Source organism: Vulpes lagopus, chromosome 3 (assembly GCF_018345385.1).
Source record: "Vulpes lagopus strain Blue_001 chromosome 3, ASM1834538v1, whole genome shotgun sequence".
In the NCBI taxonomy this organism is placed as follows: Eukaryota; Metazoa; Chordata; class Mammalia; order Carnivora; family Canidae; genus Vulpes; species Vulpes lagopus.
Genome location: NC_054826.1, coordinates 147,934,970 through 147,956,592, shown reverse-complemented (window position 1 = coordinate 147,956,592; position 21,623 = coordinate 147,934,970). Strand labels below are relative to the sequence as shown.

Here is a 21,623-nt window from a genome sequence, read left to right as displayed (position 1 = left end):
CCCCGCCCGCCCCCGCCCGCCCCCGCCCGCCCCCGCCCTCGGAGCCCCCCGCTGCCAGGGCTCGCGGACCCCCCGCGGGGCGCCCCAGGCCGCCGCAGGTTCTGCGGACTTGGGGGGCGGGGGTGGGGGGGCCGGGGAGGAGGAGGAGGAGGAGGAGGGGAGAGGCGGCCACCGCGGGGCGACCGTCCTTGTCCCCTCCCTGGAGCCCCCCGCGCCCACGCCTGCCCCTTCTGGGGTGCTCTCCCCGTGTACCCCGGGCCCCTGAAGTTAGCACTTTCGGGGAGCGAGGAACCGGAGGGCCCCCGACGGGAGCGCGAGCGCGGCGCCTGCCCCGGCGGGACCGGGGAGCGAGGGTCCGGCGGGCGGGCGGGCCCCGGGAGCCAGGTGTCCAGGCCGGCGGTGGAGGAGGGGACCGCCGCCCTCCGCCCAAACGCAGGCCGCCGCGCCTTCCCTGCGGCCGGTTCCCGGCAGCGAGGTGCCCGGGGATGGAGTTCGCGACTCCGGAGCCCTCGGACGTGCTCCCGGGACGCTGGTTCCTTTCTGGCCCCCCAGCGCCCCCCCAGCATCCCCCAACGCCCCCCAGCGCCCCCCCCAGCGCCCCCCCAGCATCCCCCAACGCCCCCAGCGCCCCCCAGCACCCCCCAGCATCCCCCAAAGCCCCCCAGCATCCCCCCAGCATCCCCCCAGCACCCCCCAGCATCCCCCCAGCATCCCCCCAGCATCCCCCCAGCACCCCCCCCCCCCCCCCCGCCGGTGCGCAGCACCTCGCCGCGCCTTCCAAAGCCCGCGCACACCCGGCCCTGAACAAGCCCAGGCACCAAGCCCACATCCCAGGACGGTTATTTCGGGGTGTGAAGACCACACTTCACTTGGTTTCAAATTCTTTTTAGACACTGGAAACTCAGCAAACCCGTTAGGGAAACACTTGCAAGTTTCCATCCTTCTTAAAGTAAAAAATAAGAACCAGTCCGTTTGGGGGGGGGGGGGGGAGTGCCAGCTTTGGGCAAAGGCAGGCTGAGCGACCCTATTTATGACGGCTTTACGGGGGAGGAATAGATATAGGGAGTGACAGTCCTGCTTTGTTCCCATGCTTCTTACAGTGTAAGAAATGGAGCCCCGACCAAGGGGCCCCTCTGCAGACAGGTATGGAGTGGTTTTGTAAGGCTTCTTCTGGACAAGTCAGTGAGATGCTGTCTGGATGGGAGAGGGGGCAAAGTGATGGTTACCCTCTTGCTTGGCCAAACACTGCAAAGTCTCCAGAACCAAGGAGCTTTATATGTGTATGCATTGTTTTCTTTATGTTTTAACGATTTGTATAAACCCAGAATGTAAGTTGAACTTCCCCAGATTTGCTCAGATTGATAAGCCATGTGATGGATGTGTGGATAGAGATAACCCATCAGAGGTCTACAGCTCTAATCTGTGATATTTGTATTTCTTCTGACTTGCTTAATTAGGGAAGACCTAAGGTGTGACCCAGCTTTTCTTTACTTTGGAGTGATTAATTTCAATACTGTCTGCTTTGTTTGTTTGCTTTTGAGGGGAGAGTTGGGGACCAGCTTTGCAACGATGGGTATTTTTCATGGTTCACATAATGGATTGACCACAGATGGGTCCTATCAATTCAACAGCGTTATCAGAGATAGCAAGCATGTTTAACAATTTTTTTTAGTAATACAATTATCCAAATCTTTGTTAATGGTACTAATCTTTTATTTCTCAGATTGACTAAGTACTTTGTTTAATGGAATGCTTTTACAAGGGAATGCTTTTAGTGAAAAGAATGTATGAGGGAGTGTAAAAGAATGAATAATTTTCCACTTATGTAAATTTTATCTTTTAAAAACAATACAAAGTTAGCAATTCTTAAAACGCCTAAGGTGCCTAATTTTTACCAAACTGCTGTTATGATTTTCCAGTAGTCTGTAGTGTTTTTAAATTATAGTCACCAATAACGTTATAATAGAGCCCAAGTGTAAAAAAAAAAAAAAAACCAGATGGGGTGGAAAGTTATACATATTTTGCCAAGCATTGTGTGGATGATTTAATATGGTAGGTACATTGCTATAATATAGTCTAGCGCTCTAGGTACCTAACATACATTATACTCGGATTCGTACAACAAATGCTTAAAGTAGATGGTGCCACCTATGTTTTATAGAAGAATAGAGGGTCAGAGTTTGTGACGTGCCCAAGACAAGACAGCTAACTTAATGCCTGAATGAGGCCAAGTCTCTTTAACCTTAATGATGTACTTTTCTGATGTCCAAATCTGCCTTTCTGTTTTCTACAAAAATTTATTCTTAACTTGTTGTAATGACTGTATGAAGACGCTGAGGTTGAAGAAGTAAAATCACCTGTCCAGGGTTTTCCATGTAACCAGTATATAGCAGAATTCACATTTGGAATCGGGACCATCTATTTTCTAAACCGGTGTTCTTGCCACTGATCTCTATTAAAGGACAGATTAAGAACTTAACCTAAGGGATCCCTGGGTGGTTCAGTGGTTTAGCACCTGCCTTCGGCCCAGGGTGTAATCCTGGAGACCCGGGATCGAGTCCCATGTCGGGCTCCCTGCAGGAAGCCTGCTTCTCCCTCTGCCTGTGTCTCTGCCTCTCTCTGTGTCTCTCATGAAAAAATAAATAAAATCTTAAAAAAAAAAAAAAACTTAACCTAATGGACATTTTTATTCTTTTTCGTCAACTCTTCTCATCCACATGACAGTGATGGTCTCATAGGCTGCAATACACTCTCAAGATTTTATACTCAGTCCCTGGAGTGCTGGCTGTATCTCTATCCCTAGATTACTGATGAAAGCATATTTGCAACCGACGAGGGTGACATTATTATGGAAGTATCCTTGAACCCACTCAGTTACTGTTAAAATATAAATCACGTTAGATTGGCTTGCGGGAAAGAGCATGGCCTCAAGATGGGAAGGGCTGAGAACAAATTTTGGTTTTACTGTCCAGTAGGAGCATAAACTAATTCATGCTGTGCAACTTTCCTGAGTCTATTTCCTCATGTATACTCGAGTTAATAAAATCTACTTAGTTGGAGTATTATGCAGACCAAATGTAGCCGTATAAAGGATAGCTTCCTACCACCTACTAGGTGTTCAGTTAAGTGGTAGGGATTAGCACATCTGTATCCCAGCACTGATGGAAATTTCAGCTGTGTTTTGCTGCATCTATATTTTACATCCATATAATGATATTAGTCACTGCTATCAGTGATTCATTTTTCATATGGCTAGACAGAGATCTGATCTAATCTGGCCTCTAGCATCTTTAACTTTTGAATCACATCCTTTTTTTTTTTTGTAGTCCTGACTTACAAACATTTACTCACCTTATGTAGTTTTTCATTTGCTCCACTCTGCATGGTTTTTTTTTTTTTTTTTTTTTTTTAGAACTTCACTAGCCATATTTCAGCGAGGTGGAATTTAATTTTTGGCAAACACACTTTCCTGTTTTCTGCTTCTCCTGATTTCTCAGCCTTGCTTATCACTCAAGGCACCATGACAATCCCACTATCTTCTCACCACATACCTCACCCTTGACCAGATCTCCACTAGCCAAAATTCTGCATGTCCCTCAAGGCCTAACCTAAATGGTGCCCGCTTCTGGCACCTCATACCTTCCATTTTAAATCCTTTCTCAGTTCACTTGTAATTCGGACACCATATCCTCCTAATAATTAAAATTTTTTTAAAGATTTTATTTATTTATTCACGAGAGACAGAGAGGCAGAGATGCAGGCAGATGGAGAAGCAGGCTCCCTGCAGAGAGGCCTATTCAGGACTTGATCCCAGGACCCCAGGATCATGCCCTGAGCCAAAGGCAGATGCTCAACCACTGAGTGCCCCTAAAATAACTTTTTTTTTAACTTTTTAAGTTATTTGCCCAGATAATATCCTACAAAAGACTACATTCTTTGAGGACAAGGGAATTTTTCTGTTTCTTTTTATTTCTTGCTTTGTATAAAATACAAATGGTTTCTCATTTCTGAATGAAAGTTGAGTCAGATATTCTGAGAGAGAGCCTTATAGCCATTAGGAGAGATGCGTAAATTGTCTCTGTTACATGATTATTAGTGACACCTTCCTCTTTGAGACTTGTTTGTCCCAGCCATCTCCACCAATTTAACTGGTATTACATTTACTGGAAGGCATTTTTTTTTAAGGGAAGGAGAGTGGGGCACAGAGGGAGAGGGAGAGAGAATCTCAAGCAGACTCCGCAGAGCCTGACCTGGGGCTCAGTCTCACAACCCTGAGATCATGACCTGAGCCAAAATCAAAAGTTGGTTGCTTAACCGATGGAGTCACCCAGATGCCCCTGGAAGGCCATATTTCTTAAAGCCTTGGCCCTTCAGTGCTAGGTAAGATAGCTATGTTTCATTAATAAATGGCTCCTGTTGTATAAGAATGTCATTAAGTTTGCAAAAGTATTGAACACATCAACAGTATTTGAGTAGTTTGGTATTTTCAATGGTCCAGATGAATTTCTTTAATTAGGAATAGGATTTAACTGAGGGAAAGGAATACCTGTCTTAGAGAGCAGGTTGAGGCAATGAGCAAGGAGGATTTCAAACCACTGTGGTTGGAAATAGGAGTCACCATGACCCGGTGTGGAGTCTGCAACCGGAAGTGACCTTCATGAGAGAATCAGCACAGGGAAAAGATGTGGACAGTTTCACACAAGTATGAGAGGTGGAAAGAATGGAAGAGGTAACATAAATGAAGCATAATTATAATAGTATATGACTGAGGCCTGCTAAATATTGGTGTTCCTGGAGTATAGAAATAGGAAAGAGACTGTGAGGTAAGATTAGCAAGAGAGGAGAGGAACTGGTGTGGTATCAAACATCCAGTACCTCGGTATACTCCCATTTATACCCCGGGCTGAGCAGAAAGACAAGAGGATAATCTCAGAGGTTTGCTTAGATAGTTTGGCAGGAATATATTTAAAGTTTACTAATTATTAAAAGTAGAGAATGACTGAACTCTTGTCCAATATCAGACATAAAACCAAAGAATCTGGGCTAACTGCTTCGAAGTGTAACACTGTCACAAATTCTGGGAGTGAATTTAGGATCATTTTCTGATGTTGGATGGGCGTCCTTCTAAAATATTTAAAATATGGGGGCAGCCCTGGTGGCTCAGTGGTTTAGCGCCGCCTGCAGCCTAAGGTGTGATCCTAGAGACCCGGGATCGAGTCTCAGGTCGGGCTCCCTGCATGGAGCCTGCTTCTCCCTCTGCCTGTGTCTCTGCCTCTCTCTCTCTCTCTGTGTCTCTCATGAATAAATAAATAGAATTAAAAAAATATTTAAAATATGGTACTGTGGTCTGATGGATCTAATTGTGGATAGCAGCTGGTAGAGAAATGATAATATGAGTTCAGAGAATGACTAGGACTAAGAAAAGGGGACAATGGCAAAATTCAGAAATCAATGTTAAGAAAGATGCCTTACTACTTAGAGAAGTAACTGAAGTATTTTGAGTCAAAGGAATCCAGAACTATATGTTGTTTGAGGAACTCTTCTAAGAGCTCTGAAGAACCAGAGCTGTTCTCCTAGTGGAGAAGAGTGGGAAAGTAGAGCAAAAAGGAGTTATTTTGGCTAAGCTAGAAAACTGCCCAAAGGCCTTTCTTTTTTCTACAAAAATTTATTGTTAACTTGCTGTAATGACTATATGAAGAAGCTGAGCTTGAAGTTCTCTAGGGAGACCATAATGGAGCTCATAGAAAAACGTTTCCCAACCTTTTTTTTTTTTTTTTTCATTATTACTCTCCCTCCAGGAGTGTTTTTTTTAGATAAATTGTAATACTGCAGATACACTGTATATTTGTTCATGAACTGTGTCCTTTTGGCAGGCTACAAACCATTATTTAATATATTTTTTTTACCCTGCCCCCAGAACCAATTTTTGACAAGGACGAGATTGCCCACAAGTTGAGGACACATGATATGGCAGGATTCTGTATCATGTTAAAAAATTGAAAAAAACAGGGTGGCTCAGTGGTTGAGCATCCGCCTTTGGCTCAGGGCACGATTCCTGGGGTCCTGGGATCAAGTCCCACATCAGGCTGCCCACAAGGAGCCTGCTTCTCCCTCTGCCTCTCTATGTCTCTCATGAATAAATAAATAAAATCTTTTTAAAAAATCATAAAAGAGCCATATAGAACTAAAAAACATAAAGAAAAGTCAATATATTTATTTGTATAAATGTGTATGATACCTTAGTTGACAAATTCTCTGGAATTAGATTGTTGGGTTTTTTTTTTTTTTTTGCCTTTATAAAGAAAAGCATACTTTATTTTCATTGGCTCCTAAGCTGAAATATACAAGTAAACAAATATAAGGCTTCTAGTTCTCCTAGTTCTACTTTGGCAAAGTTATTAAATTTATAAAGTTATCTTTCAAAGTCCCCTCTACCTGCATTATTTTGTTTCCCAGATAGGAACCCCTCTCCAAACCTTAAATGCTCAACACTCTTTATTTACTTGGGAAGGCTCTGCTATTAACTACTCATTCTTGTGAGAGGTCAATTATACATGAGTATAAATTAGTTTGTCTTTAATACAGCATTTGTACTTCAAGTTGTTTATTTATACTTACAAAACACCATGTTCCCTACCAAAGACGTTTCAGTTCCTAACAAGTAGGTATTGCAGGGCGTGGGGCTCTGAAGTCATTCTTAGCTTTTTCGTGTTCTGGTCCTTAACCCAGTTCCCTAGGGAGCAGAAGCCTGGGCTTCTGGTGTCCAGTCACAGGAGCTGCAAGCATTAGAAGAGCTTGGCTTCTTTGTATATTGACTTCTTTCAGCATTTGGAGCCCATCAGCCCTTGCACTCTCCCTTCCCCCCCCAACAGCTCACCCTCATCTCCTCCAGCTTTTGTTTTACCTGTGTTGTTCTTTTCCCTTTCCTTCACTCTTAAGCCTCCACTAATTGTTTTCCAGCATTTTTATCTTTTATTTTTGGAGCTGCTCTGAAACCTCCCCTAAGGGCAGAGATTATATCTGTCTTGTTCACTTCTGTATCCACAGCACCTGTACAGTGTCTGGGATGTAGCTGTTCAAGACATAGTTCTGGGATAAATATTTAATGATAGATGTTACAGTAACATTTCTAACCTACCCGTTTGGAGTGTATCTTTCTCCCTTTCTAGTATTTTAAATTCTGATTATGAAATTTGATAGTGTGATGGGAAGTCATCCTTCTTAATAGGGTCATGAAATATGTACAGGAAAATATTTCCATATGTAATTGGAAATTAGGGGCAAGTATTATATAAAATATTAAGTCAGGACACCAAAATAAATCCAAGGCAAAAGTCACTAAATAAGCCAAATATATGAAAATTCATGAGTCCTATGAGTTTATTCTGTGTATTTGAAGATCTTGTCAAATCAATAACAATTAAGTATTCTCTTTCAAATATTGTTGATATTTATGAAAATTAGAAACAGGTTCAAAGGGTGCTTGGGTTGCTCAGTTGGTTAAGCATCTACCTTCAGCTCAGGTCATGACCACAAGGTCCTGGGATGGAGCCCTGCATGGGGCTCCCTGCTCAGAGGGGAATCTGCTGCTTCTCTCCCTCTGCCCACCCCCCCTGCTCATGCTTTCTCTCTCTCTTTGTCAAATAAATAAATAAAATCTTTTAAAAAAAGGTTCAAATATCTTTTTTTTTTGAAATGGGAAATATATAACCAATAAATCCAACTTCTGGAAAAGTATTATAGAGGATTATTAAGCTAATAACACCTTGCTGTTTCAAAGTAACTATGAGAAAAGCTTCATTAGAAAAACACTGCCAGGCTAATTTGTATTGTCTCCCTTGACATTAGCTCCAGGATAATGTTCTTATCAGCAAAGTTATCTCCAGCACACACAGCTTTCTAATTAATGCAAAGCTGTGTGGCTCCCTGTAACCAGAGAGTGGTTAAAGCTGAGGAGTTAGCAGCTGCACGCGTGTCTAGGGTTTGGTTCTGAGTTGAGGGTTTAGGTATTTTATCCACGAATCTAGGTGGAATAGTAGAAAGCATCTTATATTCCTTTAAATGGCTCCACGGTGGTTAGAGTGACTTGGTGTTGAAGCAAGGATTGAAATGAGCTTCGCAAAAATAAAATGAAATTAAAATGAAAAGAAGTAGTCAAAATGAAACAATAAAATTTACTTAAGGAGGGACGCTTGGGTGGCTCAACGGTTGAGTGTCTGCCTTCATCTCAGGGTGTGATCCCGGGGTCCTGGGATCAAGTCCCACATCAGGCCCTCCTTGAGGAGCCTGCTTCTCCCTCTGCCTGTGTCTCTGCCTCTCTCTGTGTGTCTCTTATGAATAAATAAATAAAATCTTAAAAACAATTTACTTAAGGAAAGTAAAGGGTTATATCTCGAAGAAAAATAAACAAGCCAACCATATAAATATACTAGAGTTTGGTTTGGGTATGTTCATTTCTGCATCACCAGTATTTAGAAAAGTGCCTGAAATGTAGCAAAGGATCAATAAATATTTGTAGAATGAATAAATGAATGAAATGCAAAAGGGAAAAAGACTAACTATACGACATGAGGGCAAAAGTGAATTTATTCCTAAGGAAATGGTGCTGGATAACTAGCAGACTGAATAGACTGTCAGAAAATCTTTCTAGACAAATCATTTATTTATAAGCATATGTTAAAGTTTTATTTCAGTCTGACATATAAGAGAAAAGGTTTCTGGTAGGTCAGCTTGAACATTCATTCTTACTAGGGATACTAAGTATAAAAATAATGGATAGTTAGACTAGATAAAAATATGGGTTGAAAGTTACTCTTGAGTAACAATTGACAGTTAACTGGGTTGCTCAGTAGCTGGTTTCCAAGGACAAATCTTATCCACATTCCATATTGTATGGGAGGCTATCTAGTGCAATAAGGACAAAAAAAATTAAAGACATAAAGAGAAAGGGTGAAGTAAAAGTATCTTTCCTTGTAGACTTTGTGATTAGAAATTAGGTTTCCATATCCTAAGGAATCTACAAATCAGTGATTAACAATAAGTGCTTTACTAATCTCCTAATCTCCGGTTGACCTATAGGTGTTGAAAATTTACCCAAAAATATGTTGACAGTCACTATTTTGGTCAGCCCTTGTACATAAACATGTAGAAGATTTTACTTGCCCTGAGAGCATATCCTAATAATGTAATCACATTAATAACGTTTTATCCATTAGCTTTTTTTTTTTTCACATGACAGCTTTCCCCACAATGTGATTGCAATGAACAGAGCAGCCTACTATTCACCCAATTAAGGACTTAGGGAGCAAATCAATTAAAACTAATGATTACTAACATCTCTTATGAATGCCGTATTCTGGATTGTAGGAGAGGGAGCAAACCTTTGATGCTACCTGGATATTGTCTAGGTGTATCAGAAATATTCTGAGTATAAAAAATCTCCTGTCTTTATTGCTCCAAATTTGGAACATAATCTTAAAACAGCGATATAAAATGTCAGAGGAGAATCTAGATGCCCAATGATAAGAGAAGGCCATATTGTTGGCTGTCATATTAACTACTAACAAGTAAATCAGAAATTCTATTTTAAAAAGTCAGAATTTTAATTTCTTAGAGGCCAGGAATCTCTTATTATTCTGCTTATTTGCTTTTAGTTATTTATAATTTCAGAATACAAAAAGAAAAAACAAAAACAGTGTAAGAGCAAAAAAGCTGGAGTGCCTTTAAGGCTCAGTCTGTTTAAAAAAAAAAAAAGGCTCAGTCTGTTAAGTGTCTGCCTTTGGCTCAGGTCATGATCCTAGGGTCCTGGGATTGAGCCCCAGATAGAGCTCCCAGCTCAGTGGGGAACCTGCTTCCCTCTCTCCCTCTATCCTACCCCTGCTTGTGCTCGCTCGCTCTCTCTCTTGCTTTCGCTCTCAAATAAATAAATAGCATCTTTAAAAAAAAAATAAGCAAAAAAGCTATTTGCCCCTTTTGAAAAAACAAATTGAGTTGGCTAAAGACAAAAATAATTTATGCTACCTGAGTAGGTTATATAAGTAAATAATTTTACAGCCTCATATTGATAAAAAGCCATCTCAAATATAATTTCTCTTTTTCAGTTGCAAGTTACCTATTCTATTAGGTTACTTTAAAAATAATTTTATCTCAACAAGTGTTATTTATCATATAAATCACAAAGGTAAGCAATGGTGGATGACGGTATTTAAAGTGTTAGACTTTTTAAGATAAAATTAATTTTGTAGAGCTTATTATAAAATAATGATTTTGATCTTATTGGAATGTTATGAAGAACAAATTATGTTTGTATATATGCTATGTAAATTTAAACTATCACATGATAGTATTTTGTCAAAGATTATTATTCATTATCTAATTTTAATGTTAGTCCCATGCCTTAAAACTAATTATCTTGCATTGCAATTTACATTGCCATTTAAACATACTACAGGGAAAAAAAATAAACATACTACAGGGGGTCTGGGTGGCTCAGCATTCGACTCTCAATTTCAGCTCAGGTCATGATCTTGAGGTCATGAGATCCAGCCCCAAGTGGGGCTCTGTACTCAGCACAGAGTCAGCTTGAGATTCTCTCTCTCCCTCTTCCTTTGCCCTTCCCCTTGCTTGCACACACACACTCTCTCTCTAAATAAAGAATTAAAATATTTTAAAATAGCATGATCCCTGTTCATATTAAAATTTTATCAAAGAAATATGACATTCCACAGTTTCACATTACTGTGGCATTGCCTAAAATTTATAACTATTAAAAAAAACAGACACTAGTTATTCAATTTTGTTGAATATATCCACAAACACTTAAATTTTTAGTGTAAATAATGATCTGACCTACGATATAAATACAAGGAATTTAGTAACTTCCAATTAAATATGCTTCCTATCAGAGAACAGATGAGTCATGCATAAGCTAACATACATTTTAACAGCTTTTGAGATATAATTTACATACTATAACACTTATTTGTTTAAAGGATATAATTCAGTGGTTTTTAGTATGATTATAGAATCCCTCTCCATAATCTAATTTTGCAACATTTTCATCACCCTAAAAAGAAACCTGTGTCCATTAGCTATCACTCCTCACCATCCCCCTCCTCAGTTCTCCTTCTCCCAAGCTCTAGGTAGCCACCGATCTATTTTGTTACCTATAGATTTTCCTATTCCAGACATTTCATGTAAATGATATCCTACAATATATGGCCTTTCATGACTGGCTTCTTTCATTTGGCATACATTTGAGGCTTATCCATGTTGTAGTATGTATCAGTATTCCATGCTTTTTTATTGCCAAATAATGTTTTCTTGTGTAGATATACCATATTTTCTTTGTCCATTTATCAGTTGATGGACATTTACGTGGTTATAAGGAATAATGGTCCTATGAAGGTTTGTATACAAATTTTTCTGTGGATATAGGTTTTCGTCTCTCTATTGGACAGATTCATGTAGCAATGGAATTGCTGGGTCATTTGCATCATATCCCAAACTAGAATAAAATCAGGGCTAAGACATTTAACTACCTTTTTATTTTTTATTTTTTTAAAGGCTTTTTTTAAAAAAGGTTTTATTTATTTATTTATTCATGAGAGATACAGTGAGAGAGAGGCAGAGACATAAGCAGAGGGAGAAGCAGGCTCCCTGCAGGGAGCCCAATGTAGAACTCCATCCCAGATTCCAGGATCACCTCCTGGGCCAAAGGCAGGCACTAAACTGCTGAGCCACGCAGGCATCCCTTAATTGTCTTTTTTTTTTTTTTTTTTTTAAGATTTTATTTATTTATTCATGAGAGAGAGAGAGAGAGAGAGGCAGAGACACAGGCAGAGGGAGAATCAGGCTCCACTTAGGGAGCCTGACGTGGGACTTGATCCCAGGTGCCCAGGATCAGGCCCTGGACTGAAGGCAGTGCTAAACTGCTGAGCCACCCAGGCTGCCCCCTTAACTGTCTTTTTAATGAAAATTAGCAAAAATAGTTTAATTTGTCCAAGTATTCATTATCAGGAATATCCATCGAACTTTGAATATTAATATAATTCAACCAGTTTGCAAAGTACTATTAAAGCACTACTAAATCTCTTTAAATTTGGGATTAAAAGCTCTGGTTAAGAAGTATAGAAAAGGGGTCCCCTGCTCAGTTGGTTGAGCATCTGACTCTTGATTTCAGTTTAGGTCACAATCTAAGGGCCCTGGGATCAAGCCCCATATTGGGCCCTGTGCTCAGTAAGGAATCCGCTTGGGATTCTTTCTTTCTCTCTCCCTCTGCCCTCTCCCTGCTTGCACTCTCCCTCTATCTCTCTCTCGAATAAATAAAGTCTTTTTTTTAAGCTTTTATTCATTTATTTATTTGAGAGAGAGACAGAAATAGTGAGAGACGGAGAGAGATCACAAGCAGAGAGAAGAGGGAGAAGCAGGGGGCCTGATGCGGGGCTCAATCCCAGGATCCTGAGATCATGACCTGAGCCAGAGCAGATGCTTAACCAACTGAGCCACCTAAGTGCCCCTAAAATTTAAAAAAAATCTTAAAAAAATAAATATAGAAAGAACTACTGAAGGCTGACTCTATAGCTATTTGTATACTTTTTGGTTCCCTACCAAAGTGACCTGGATACTACCTGTTAATATCAAACTTTTCTTTTATGTTTTTTTCCTCTTTTTATTGTAGGTTGGAGGGGGGGGGATATTTTTCTTATTCTCTTACTTTAGAAGTATGTAAGTGTTCATTAGCTTCTGCATAGAAAATTTGAAGTCCATTCATTTGAAAATCTACATACAGTCTTGTTAGTTTCCCTCAGGAAAGAGATAAAATAGAAGTAAAATAAATCTGTAGAAGTAAAATAAATCTCTTACTGGTTAACATTTTTTTCAGGTATTACTTTTTTTTTTTGCCTGGGATGGTGATGGAGAGGCTGCCTTGATGAATTGGATCTGTTTCAGTCTATATCATACTATTCTTTTAATTCACTGTCAGACCAAGACTTGGCAGAAATTTCCCTTAACCCTTTCTCTTCACACCCTTGTAAAATCACCCAGATTTCCCTTTTCCCTTCCTTTCATAGTGAATCTATTTGTTTAAGGAAGTACCCTCCTAATAGACGAAAGACAAACTCCTGCACCACTTAACCTTCATTCTTGGAGGTATCTGAAGCAAGTGGGAAGCTAACGTCTAGTAGGGGCCCAAGGGACTCGCTCACCATAAAAACAGGACACTATAAATAACTGCTTCCAAACACAGGCAAGCGAACAGAAAAACTCTGAAAAAATTCCTACATACAATTTTAACTGTTAGATGAATGCAAATATAGATGCAAATATGTACACAATCTGCAAGCAAAACACAGACAACTTCAAGACTTCTGTGAATGTTGTCAAAGGATAGTTTTTAAAAAGTTGAACATGACTTAATATAGAATGAACATGTCAAGGATTTATTCATGCTCTTAATAAAGAAGGCAGCTTGTTCAAAGACCATTCATCTGAAAAAAGAATGTTAGAATAACATTGCTAGGTTAGATACAAAAACTAGGTAATATCCTTTAGGGCTGTAAAAAGCAAATGAACAATATTTGGGTTTTTTTTTTTTCTATGAGACAAAAATCTACAAGTCTGGAATTAAATCAGCAATACTTAGCAAGTCAAGGAAAGGTATATTTCTCTAAATCTTTGGGTGGTGGGCTAGTTAAACAGGTCTTTGATATTACATCAAAAGGGTGTACTGCCTTCCCAGAGTCTCATTTCCAAGTTTTGGATACTTCTTAACAATGCATACTTTTGCTCATCTTAAATTTTCTTTTTAAAGGCTTTGATTATTTCTTCATAAAATAGCAGACATTTAGCCATGAAATGTGTCAAATACAAAATACTGGCCATGGAAATCCTCAAAGCATGAGACAGAAACTTTGAGTTTTATACTTGACTCCTTGGGAGTCCTTTATGTCACTCAGATATCAATATACCTCTCTAACCTCATTCTGGGGAGGAGTTCTATTTTACCTTCATCCTCAATTTCAACCACTTCTTAGGGCCCAAACTGCTCTCTAGGCTCTTAACTTGGATGGCAAGTTATCTAAGCCCAGTAGAGTGAGAATTCATTCAGATGGCCAATAGACTTTGACATTCAAGTGCTCAGATTGCCATATCCCAGCAAAAACTCCAAGGCTCAGGAAGAGAAAGACAAAGGTTCTCAATAGCATACATACCATGAAGTTCCTTAATCTGAGGCTACACACGGCTCTGCTTTCTTTTGAGATGAGTGAGTCTCCATTAAACCATTACACTAGGCATTGGCCAACTGTGGCCCATGTAGTTTGGATCTGCAACGTATTTTTTATCTGGCCCACTTGCTGGAATTGGTTTTTACATTTTTGAAGGATTGTCTAAACTTTAAAAAAGTATACAACACAGACTCTATGTGACCTGTAAAGCCTAAATTTTTACTGTGTCTCCCTTTTTAGAACAGGATTATTTATCCCAGCATTTTAAAAAAATGACAACTTTATTGTTAGTATGTATCAAAGTTTTACAACAAACTTCCTGTAAGAGAAAAGTTCTCTCGTAGGCTAATTTACAGATTTACTCTTGGTAGGGACATTTTGTGGGAAAAAAGAATGGTTAGAAAAACATTAGGTTCGACATCAAAAGAAAATAATATTTGTTAAAGGGCACTGAACTTGGTTGACAACTGATCAACTATGTGGATGGTAACTAATTTCCCAGGACAAGTCTTAATGTCATTAAAGTTCATGACAATCAATTGCTTAAGTGTTCTGTCAAGAGCACATTTCTTTCTGAGAAGAGGTTGCAAGTTATATCATACAAACAGATTAGAAACAGTTTTTCTTTAACAAGGCAATGTACTGTATATTTTAAAAGCATACACTGGGATGCGATAACAGAAAAGTAGACTCTAGGAACCTTTGACGCCACAGTAAATCTTACAGTTTAGTTTAGGACTACACAAATAAATAGGAAGATGAAAAATTTGGAAGGGATTCAGAAGACCATCACAAAGAGAATTAAAGCATTGAAAAACTGAATCTCTGTGGAAAAAATGAAAGGAATTAGGATGTTTCAGCTAAGATGAGGACAAGGAGAAATTTAACAATCATTTCCAAGGGTATAAAGGGGTCTCCAACTGAATACAAACAATGATTGTACATCTCTTCTCAAAAGAGGTAAAAATTTGGGGCATTGGGATGGCACAGTCAGTTAAGCATCCAACTCTTGGTTTTGGCTTAGGTTGTGATCTCAGGGTTGTGAGATCCAGCCCCGCAAAGGGCTCTACTCTCAGCACAGAGTCTGCTTGAGATTCTCTCTCTCTCTTTCACTCTGCCCCTCCCACTCGTGCTCTCTGTCTCTAAAACAAATACATCTTAAAAAAGAAAAAAGAGGTAAAAATTTAACCTGCAGCATAAGGATGACACCAAGACATCAGCCTTTACATGAGTTTTCATCAAGGCTGGATCTTTAAGCGACTTTAAAAACAGAGTTGGAGCTCTCTACCATAGGTTGAATATGATCTTGTCTGAAGGTTTAGCCAGATAACCCCTTGATATATCATGGATTTTTCATTTAAGACCATACTGGGTGCAAGTCACCAGGTCTGCTATCCCCCGAGGAGAGTAAAAACTAGCCTTTGTCCTTAAGGACTTACTCTGGGATGGAGAGGGTAAGGTAAACAAATATATGAGTGGCAAAGGTAAGGGGTAGCACTACCACAGGGAGACGAGGAAATATTTGCAAGTGTTTTAAATATCTGGAAAGGGAACCATTTAAAATTATGGCTTAGAAGGCCAAGACCTGGACTCAGATGGGGGGAGCCATCCATATCTGAGGAAAGAGCAATCTGGTCAGAGGGAACAGCAACTATAAAGGTATGTTCTTGGCATGATGGAGGAACAGCAAGAAGGCCAGGGTGAGGGAAGGGCACGGAGCAAGAGGGGAATAGCAGTTATTAAGAGAGGGTGTTGTAAGTTCACGGAAGTGTCTTGTCCTCCCCCTCTTTTTTTTTTTAAGATTTTATTTTTAGGTAATCTCTATACTCAGCCTGGGGCTCAAACTCAAACCTGGAGATCAAGAGTCATATGCCCTACCAACTGAGCTAGCAGGCACCCCCTGCCTTTTAAAAAGATTTTATTTTTCTCCACTTCTACTCTGAGTGAGCTGAGAAGCTGTTAGAGGATTGTGAACAAATGAGGGTCAAAATCTGATTTGACTTTTAAAAGGATCAGTCTGGCCGCAGTGTAGAGAAGCCCTCAGCCAATTTTTTTTTTGTTGCCTCAGGGCCTTTCACTCTCAAAAAATTATTGAAGACCCCAAAAGATCTTTGTATGTCTTATATCTTTAGATATTTACCATATGAGAAATTTAAAACTAAGTATATATTTTAAAATAACAATGATAAAGCCACTACATTTTAACACAGATAACATATTTTAATGAAAATAGCTATATTTTCCTCCAAAAAAGAAAATGACATTGTTTACAGTTTTACGGTTTCCTTAGGGTCTGTTCACCCTGTTCATTATCACATGTCATGCAGCTTCTAGAAAATTCCACCGTATACTCACAAGAAAATGAGAATTAAAAAAGCAAATAATGTGTAGTATTGACCTCACTGATCCCCCGAAAAGGCACACTTTAAGAGACAGAGGCAGAGATGAGATTAGGCTTTGGAGGCAAGCTTGGAAGCCTGGAGACTAGTTAGGAAGCTGTTGCAATAAAGCACAGGAGATGCACTGGTGGCTTGGTTTGTAGCCGTAAATGTGATGAGAAATGGTCCTGATCTGGGGATATTGTAAAGGCTGACCCTAATAGGCTTTGTGGACAGAATAGACCTGGATGTGAGAAAATAAAGGAAAATTCCAGGTTTTGAATCAGAAGAACTGAAATGTGGAATATTGTGGGAAGAGCAGATTTGGGGGTGAAATGAAGAATTCTGATTTGGACTTAACTAATTTAGAAATGCCTAATTAAATATCCAATTATAAATGTCAAGTGTGCAGCTGGATATTTAAAGCTGAAATTTAGAAGGATTTTTTTAAAGATTTTTTATTTATTCATGAGAGACACACACAGAGAGAGGCAGAGACATAGGCAGAGGGGGAAGCAGGCTCCATGCAGGGAGCTCAATGCAGGACCGATCCCAGGACCCCAGGATCACGCTCTGAGCCAAAGGCAGATGCTCAACCACTGAGCCACCCAGGCATCTCAGGAGAAGGATTTTTTAATTGCTTTTACATGCCTCCAAACTTTTTAAAGAAAAAAATGCATGAAAGTAAGTTTTCTGAGCCTTTCAGTGTCTAAAATCTATTATTTATTCCACTCTCAGACTTGAAAGTTAGTTTGGCTTGATATTTAACTCTGAATTAACATTCACTTTCACTAAGAATTCTAAAGGTTTCCTTTTTAGCCATTATCTTCTGGTATTCAGTATTGTCACTGAAAAGTCTAATGCTGGTCTGAGTTTTGTTCCTTTGTATATATCCTCTAAGCTCCTCTCCCACAGAAGCTTTTAGGATCGCCTCTTGAACCCTGAGTCCTGAAACCTCATGGTGGCAGAGGTATTTTTATTCATTCATTGCACTGGACACGTTGGTCAGCCTCTTTTAATATTCAGTCTCATATCCTGCAGTTTGGGAAAATTTTCCTGGAATATTTCCCTGCTGCTTGCTTCATTCATTTTATCTTTTTACTCTATGAGATTTCTGTGTTTCAGCTATCAGAGCTGGAATCTATATAACTATTTTTTTCTTCCCCTTTGCCTTTTTGTTTGACTTTCAGGTGAATTTCCTCAGCATTATAATCTAACCCTTATATTGACTTTTTTATCATCTTATTTTTAATTTCGGAGTGTTTTCTATTATGTTTATTTTATGGACACAATATCTTCTGCTAGCACTCTGAGGATATTAATTATTAATTTAAAATGGATCTGTAGCAGTTTGCTTTGTGTGTTTCTCCTGCTTTGGGTGTTTCTGTATGTTCATCCACTCTTGGTTATATGTTTATATCTGTCTTTCAGGTTGGAAGTATTCCCCAAATGGCTGGTAATATGTAATAGTGTTTTCATATTTAATAATGAAGATTAGAAAGCTGTTTAGGAGTACCATGTGCATTGTAGAATTTATCCACTGAAGAGCTTCACAGTAGATTAAGATGGTAAGCAACCTTTTTGGGAAGGCTTCCATTTAGACATCATTGTTCAGAATTACAATACCTAGCATCTCATTGCCTTTTTTTCTTTTCTTTTTTTCTCATTGCTTTTCAAGATCGTGTCTACTTCATCTTTATCCCCCATGCAATCCAACAGTATGTGTATTGACTGGACAAATAAGTGCATGACTCTTCTTTTATTAATGTAAAAGCATCGGGGCAGTAGGACTTGTCTAATATAGTATACTCAGAGGTGGAGTTTGGTCTCAAACCTTGAACTTCCAGTCTGTTCTTTCTACCACTAATGCTCTTCATACTTTCTATCAGAACCTCCCGCAGAATAGAAGAGATTTTCATAAATCAGACTTTGAGAATTTCAGCTTATTTCAGAATCTGGGGTAGAGCTAGAAACATTCCATGCGAAGCACCAAATTTCATTTAATAACTTGTATTTTAACTTTAAAAAGCACATTAAACTAAAGTCTGGTTTGTTTCAATATAACACTTTCTTTTAATCAAAATCTTTGAGTAAAGTCAATGTGCCTGTGAAGTATGTCATGTGTATCCTACAGATCCTCATGTTCCCCATCTGGCATGCAGTACCTCCTCCAGGCGAGCACTGCCACATGCAACTAAAGAGTTCAGTTACGAGTGCAAATGCTGTCAGAGTCTCCTTTCTCCATTCCTACTACTGACTAAAACAAGAAAGGACGTTCTTCCTTTCTCTCTCATACTAGTCGGAATGTAATCTTGTGTGTTTGTGATCTAAAGGGTTCAACCTCCTGTCTTGATGCTCTACCATCCTCAATGATCTGATTGAAGATGGTGAGTACTAAGCCTTCATCCCAAATCACAAGTGGGGAGGAGGATATGTTGAGGGCAAATGCCTTGCCTTTAAGGGCACAACTCAGAGTTGACTATATTCTTATATTTCACTGGCTAGGACTAAGTCACACAGTCACCACTGCCTACAAGGAGGCTGGAACATGTACTTCCCTATTACCCTTTAAAAAGGAGAGACTGGCTGTTGGGAGATAATTAGTGATCTTCTCTCCCACCGTGGTATTGCCATCTTCTAGCTGAAGGCCCAAGGAGCCTAGGTACAGGCACTGCTGACCTTTCCATAGACCCCAGAAAGGCAGCTGTGTTTGTAGGTGGCGGCAGTCAGAGGAACAGCCTTTCCAAAGTTGTGTTCTTCATAACAGCAGGCCTGCCCACCTAAAGGTGTGGGGGTAGTAAAGGGCTTGTTTTTAAGGTCAACTGCTCAGTTAACCTTATCATTACTTTATCATTATCATTAAGATTTCCTTAAACTCAAGAGTTGCCTAAAACTGTGGGTCATACTCCAGAGATGCTAGGTGCTGAGTAAGCTCCAGGAGCCACATAATCTGTGGGGTATCTAGCAGATTTGCACGTTGGAGGCCTCTGGATTTGCAGATACCTAGTTTAAGAATTGGGGGAGGTTGGCATTTTCGTGGGGTTTTGTTTCAATATACCCATATAACTAGGACAGCTAACACATGGAATTAGAGATGGTTGATTTGAGGAAACTGGCCTATCTTGAAAAAAAATTATCAAACACCACAATCTTGGGGTACTTTTTAGACACTTTCTGTGAACAGTAAATACAGTAAATAGGATTTTTGAGGATCCAGAATCTTCCCAAGAGAGAAGAAGCCTAGCTAATATTTTCATAATTAGATAATGAGGTAGATAATTGTCATATTTACTGCCAGGCACTTTTTGAAGTGTGCATAATTTAAAGAGGTTGGTACAGAGCTAGATTTCAAACCCAGGTCTTTCTAGCTGTAAAATTTGCCTTGTAACCACTACATTATGTTGAACATAAATGGCAAGTAGGGATGGCTTTTTATTTTTTTAGATGAGTGTGGCTGTTTATGAGTAAACCTACCATTCTGGGAATGTAGATGTTCAGTGAAGTAATATATACATACAAGGTAATAACAGGAATATTTTTATTAGTTTTATTGTGGGCATATATTGTTATGAACTAAGGACTTTATATCACCCAAGAGGTACACAACAACTGTAATCACTTCATAGAGAAGGAAATTTTCACAAACTATCTTTACATTTTATTATTAAAATGCTATTGAAATCATGTTAGTGTTCTAAGTAGAAGCATATCCTGTTTTTGTAGGTCCACCTGAGGATGGTAGTGGGCTCAGTAAGGAGTGGCCACTATGATTTAGATGTATGCTTAATATGATGACAGTGTGCCTCTGAAGAAATTTTCAGGAGGTCTGTTCTGCCGTTGAAGAAAAGAGAATTTTAGATCAAAACTGGAGCCACATACAGGGGACCATATCACAATAGAGTATTTTATACACAAAATAAAAAATGGTGTAGGTGAAGCAGGGTGTATTATCAGTGTTAAGCAGCAAACACATTTATAGAGAATCTCAGGAATGTGAGTGTTTGTGAGCATCTTTACATTTCCTCAGCTGTACTGAGATTGTTTTTAAATAGAAATATACCATGCTTTCCAAAAGCCCCCCTTGTGCCACATCCAAATACCAGCAGAATAGTAGGTCCCTTATATGAGGAAACCACAAATCTTGAAAACAGTGGTGTTCCTTGATGTTCTTTGGCCACACAACTGTTTGGTTTAACTAACATTTCTGGTAATGGAATTGCTTGAGTCTCAGAATTAGTTTGCTTAGAATTTTTATGTTCCTGCCAGACCCCTTCCTGTTGACATATACAAACTGAATCAAAATTATTCGCATGACGTCACAAGCAGTATAAGCATAGCATTTGAAAACAGTCTAAGGCTCTGATATATTAATTAATCTATTTGGGTGTGTTTGCTTGGAAACCTGGAGTGAAGCCTGGTGTAAAATATATTTGTTTTTGGAATATAATCTGAAAAGGAGTTAGAAAATTTGTAACCTCCGTAACGTTTTAAAATAGTCGTTCTCCATCTCTCAACATCTTGTACTCCAACTAAGACATGTATTTAGTGGAAGTGGGGAAAGTAGAGAAACACAGTATTTTAAAAATAGCTATGTCCTTACTTTGAAAAAGATTTTACCTAAGCACCATCACTTTAAAAAAAAGATTTTATTAGTTTATTTATTCATAACAGACACAGAGAGGGAGAGAGAGGCAGAGACACACAGGCAGAGGGAGAAGCAGGCTCCATGCAGGGAGCCCCATGTGGGACTCGATCCCAGGTCTCCAGGATCACACCCTGGGCTGAAGACGGCGCTAAACCGCTGGGCCACCCGGGCTGCCCACCATCACTTTTTATATTAGAATTACCTATGAACAGGATTAAAGAAATTTTCATTGCCTTTCTTTTTTAAAAGATTTTTTAATTAATTAATTAATTAATTTATTTATTTATAGCATGAGTTGGGGGAGAGGGAGAAGAAGAGCGAGACTCTCAAGCAGACTCCACGTTCAGCATGGCTTGATCTCATGACTGAGAT

The 21,623-nt window shown here is 39.4% G+C and overlaps 1 protein-coding gene across 2 annotated transcripts in view; it reads left to right on the top strand.

The window, feature by feature from the left end:
• LRRC8C (leucine rich repeat containing 8 VRAC subunit C) overlaps positions 1 to 21,623 on the top strand; it is a 79,614-nt gene that overhangs the window by 280 nt on the left and 57,711 nt on the right. The window contains exon 1 of one of the 2 annotated variants that reach the window (XM_041749765.1): positions 18,068 to 18,174. The exons of the other annotated variant lie outside the window; for it this stretch is intronic. The gene's annotated coding sequence lies outside the window, so the exon portion shown is untranslated. Of the gene's footprint in view, positions 1 to 18,067; positions 18,175 to 21,623 lie in introns of those variants that run through there. 2 annotated transcript variants of the gene reach the window in all.